The 4,119-nt window shown below is 34.3% G+C and overlaps 1 non-coding gene across 1 annotated transcript; it reads left to right on the forward strand.

Annotated features, from left to right (window-relative positions):
• The first annotated feature begins 931 nt into the window (after positions 1-931).
• Positions 932-1,039, forward strand: LOC148574201 (small nucleolar RNA R71). Its single transcript, XR_015906839.1, has one exon. It is a non-coding gene; the product is annotated as a small nucleolar RNA R71 (small nucleolar RNA).
• Positions 1,040-4,119: the final 3,080 nt, after the last annotated feature.

A 4,119-nucleotide genomic window follows, 5' to 3' on the forward strand; every position in this document is an offset into this window, starting at 1 on the left:
ATCGCCCCCAGCGATTCTGCAGATTATGCAGATCGCGCATGTCACGCGGTCGCGTTATCCATGCGGCCGCGTCATTCGGCTTTCTGCTTTGCCACATGGTCGCGTCATCCATGCGGCCGTGTCACTCGTGCTATTCCATGCCACGCGGTCGCATCATCCATGCGGCCGCGTCACTGTGATTTCCTTTTCTTAGCGCAGTTGCGTGATCCATGCGGCCGCGTCACTTCTCGCTGGTCATCCCTTCAATTCCTTGTGTTCCTTCCATTTTTGCAAGCTTCCTCTCAAATCTCCAACTCATTCATGCCCTATAAAGCCTGAAACACTTAACACACAGATCACGTCATCGAATGGAATAAAGGAGAAATAAAATATATAATTAAAAGTCTCTAGGAAGAAGGTTTTCAATCATGCAATAACTTTAGGAAGGAATTATAAATGCATGCTTATTTAACGAATAAGTGGGTAAAGATCATGATAAAACCACATAAATAAACATAATATAAACCATAAAATAGTGGTTTATCATGTTTCCATAGGGTTCACCCATGTAATTCACCTTTGCTATTGCAGGGTTCTCAGGATCATAAGCTTCTTCTTCAGAAGATGGCTCTATAGTATTGTTGGATGATTCCTTCAATCCATTCAGACTCTGAGAGATCATATTGACTTGCTGAGTCAATATTTTATTCTGAGCCAATATGGCATTCAGAGTATCAATTTCAAGAACTCTCTTCCTCATAGGCATCCCATTACTCACAGGATTCCTTTCAGAAGTGTACATGAACTGGTTATTTGCAACCATGTCAATGAGTTCTTGAGCTTCTGCAGGCGTTTTCTTTAGGTGAATGGATCCACCTGTAGAATGGTCCAGTGACATCTTTGATAGCTCAGATAGACCATTATAGAATATATCCAGGATGGTCCATTCTGAAAGCATGTCAGAAGGACACTTTTTGGTCAGTTCCTTGTATCTCTCCCACGCTTCATAGAGGGATTCACCTTCTTTCTGTTTGAAGGTTTGAACATCAACTCTAAGCTTACTAAGCTTTTGAAGAGAAAAGAACTTGGCTAAGAAAGCCGTGACCAGCTTATCCCAAGAGTTCAGGCTGTCTTTAGGTTGAGAGTCCAGCCATATTCTAGCTCTGTCTCTTACAGCAAATGGGAAAAGCATAAGCCTGTAGACCTCGGGATCAACCCCATTGGTCGTAACAGTATCACAGATTTGCAAGAATTCAGTTAAGAACTGAAAAGGATCTTCTGACGAAAGTCCATGAAACTTGCAATTCTGTTGCATCAGAGAAACTAATTGAGGTTTCAGCTCAAAATTGTTTGCTCCAATGGCAGGGATTAAGATGATTCTTCCATGTAAATTGGAATTTGGTGCAGTAAAGTCACCAAGCATCTTCCTTGCATTGTTATTATTTTTGGCCATGTCTCCTTCTTTTTCGAAAATTTCTGTCAGATTTTCTCTAGAGAGTTGTGCTTTAGCTTCCTCGTTAGAGTCCTTTCAGGTTCAGGATCAGCTTCAACAAGAATGTTCTTATCCTTGTTCCTGCTCATATAGAAAAGGAGAGAACAGAAAATATGGAATCCTCTATGTTACAGTATAGAGATTCCTTATGTAAGTATAAGAAGAGAATAATGGAGGAAGGAAAAGATAAGAATCCAAACACAAGGGAGAGGAATAAGTTCGAATTCTTGGGTGAAAGAGGGGTGTTAGTAGATGAATAAATAAACAGAAGGAGGTGAGAGGGAGAGAATTTCGAAAATTAAACAAATTAAAATAAAAATATTTTTATTTTTAATTTAAAATTAAAGTGAAAATTCAAAAATTAAAAAAAGAAAAATTAAATTAAATTAAATTAAAGTTTAAAACAATTAGTTAATTAAAGAGGAATTTTGAAAAAGAGGGAAGGGATTTTCGAAAATTAGAAAGAGAAAGTTAGTTAGGTAGTTTTGAAAAAGATATGATTGAAATAGCAAACTTTTAAAACCAATCAAAAAGTCAAGTAGTTAATTAAAAAAGATTTGAAAATCAATTTTTTGAAAAGATAAGAAGTTAGAAAAGAAGTTAGAAAAGATTTTGAAATTGATTTTGAAAAAGATGTGATTGAAACTTATTTTGAGGAAGATTTGAAAAGAAAATTTAAAAAGATTTGATTTTGAGAATTCCAAAGTTGATTACTTGACTAACAAGATATGATTCTAGAGTTTAAAGATTGAACCTTTCTTACTAGGCAAGTAACAAACTTAAAATTTTTGAATCAATCACATTAATTGTTAGTATTAATTTCGAAAATATGAAATAAAAATAAGAAAAAAATTTTGAAAATTGATTTTAAAAATTTTTCGAAAATTATGAAAGAAAAATGAAAAAGATTTGATTTTTGAAAAGGATTTGAAAAAGATAGAATTTTTAAATTGAAAATTTGATTTGACTCTTAAGAAACAACTAGATTTTAAAATTTTTGAAAAAGTCAACTCAAATTTTCGAAAGTTTATGAGAGAAATAGGGAAAAGATATTTTTTTATTTTTTTGAATTTTTAATGAGGAAAGAGAAAAACACAAAATTGATGCAAAACATAAAAATTTTGGATTAAAATAAAAGATGCATGCAAGAACACTATGAATGTCAAGATGAACACCAAGAACACTTTGAATGTCAAGATGAACATCATGAATTATTTTTGAAAATTTTTAAGAAAAGAAAAACATGCAAGACACCAAACTTAGAAATTTTCAATGTTGAGACATTAACAAATTGAAAATGCATATGAAAAACAAGAAAAGACACAAAACAAGAAAATATGAAGATCAAACAAGAAGACTTACAAAGAACAACTTGAAGATCATGAAGAACATATGCATGAGTTTTCGAAAAATGCAAAAAATTATAAAAACATGCAATTGACACCAAACTTAAAATTTGACTCAAGACTCAAACAAGAAACACAAAATTATTTTTGGTTTTATGATTTTATTAAATTTTTTGTGGTATTTTTCGAAAATTAATTGGATTTAAGGATTTCAAAATTTTTAATGAGAATTCCAGGAATATTGCAATGTTAGTCTAAAGCTCCGGTCCAGGAATTAGACATGGCTTACTAGCCAGCCAAGCTTTCAGTGAAACTCCGATCTAAAACACTAGACATGGCCAATGGCCAGCCAAGCTTCAGCATATATTGATACCTCCCATGTATACAACAACTATGTGTGTAACTGCCAAATGGGTGAAGATCAGCAAGCTCTTGTGATGATAAGTTGAAACCCCGGTCCAAAAGATTAGACATGGCTTACAGCCAGCCAGGATTCAACAGATCATCATGAAACACTAGAATTCATTCTTAAAAATTATGAATAAAAATATATTTTTGAAAATATTTATTTTTATTTTTTAGAAAATAAGAATAATAAAATAAAAAGCTTAAAATTAAAATAAAATTACCTAATCTGAGCAACAAGATGAACCGTCAGTTGTCTAAACTCGAACAATCCCCGGCAATGGCGCCAAAAACTTGGTGTTGTTGCCGGACCAAACTTGGCACTGTTGTTGCTGGAAAAAAATGTGAAATTGTTGTTCATTCTATCCCCGGCAACGGCGCCAAAAACTTGGTGCACAAAATTGCGATCATCAACAATGGCGCCAAAGACTTGGTGCTCTCAAACGTGAATCACACTTTGTCACAACTTTGCACAACTAACCAGCAAGTGTACTGAGTCGTCCAAGTAATAAACCTTACATGAGTAAGGGTCGATCCTACGGAGATTGTCGGCCTGAAGCAAGCTATGGTCACCTTGTAAATCTTAGTCAGGCGAATTCAAATGGTTATGGTGAATTGATAATAAAAATATAAATAATATAAACTAGGATAGAGATACTTATGTAATTCATTGGGGAGAATTTCAGATAAGCGTATAGAGATGCTTTCGTTCCTCTTTAACCTCTACTTTCCTGCTGTCTTCATCCAATCATTCCTACTCCCTTCCATGGTAAGCTATATGTAGAGCATCACCGTTGTCAATGGCTACATCCCATCCTCTCTGTGAAAATGGTCCAATGCGCTGTCACTGCATGGCTAATCATCTGTCGGTTCTTGATCATACTGGAATAGGATTTA

This window comes from Arachis ipaensis, chromosome B2 (genome assembly GCF_059453495.1).
Source record: "Arachis ipaensis isolate K30076 ecotype BB chromosome B2, ASM5945349v1, whole genome shotgun sequence".
NCBI classification, from domain to species: domain Eukaryota; kingdom Viridiplantae; phylum Streptophyta; class Magnoliopsida; order Fabales; family Fabaceae; genus Arachis; species Arachis ipaensis.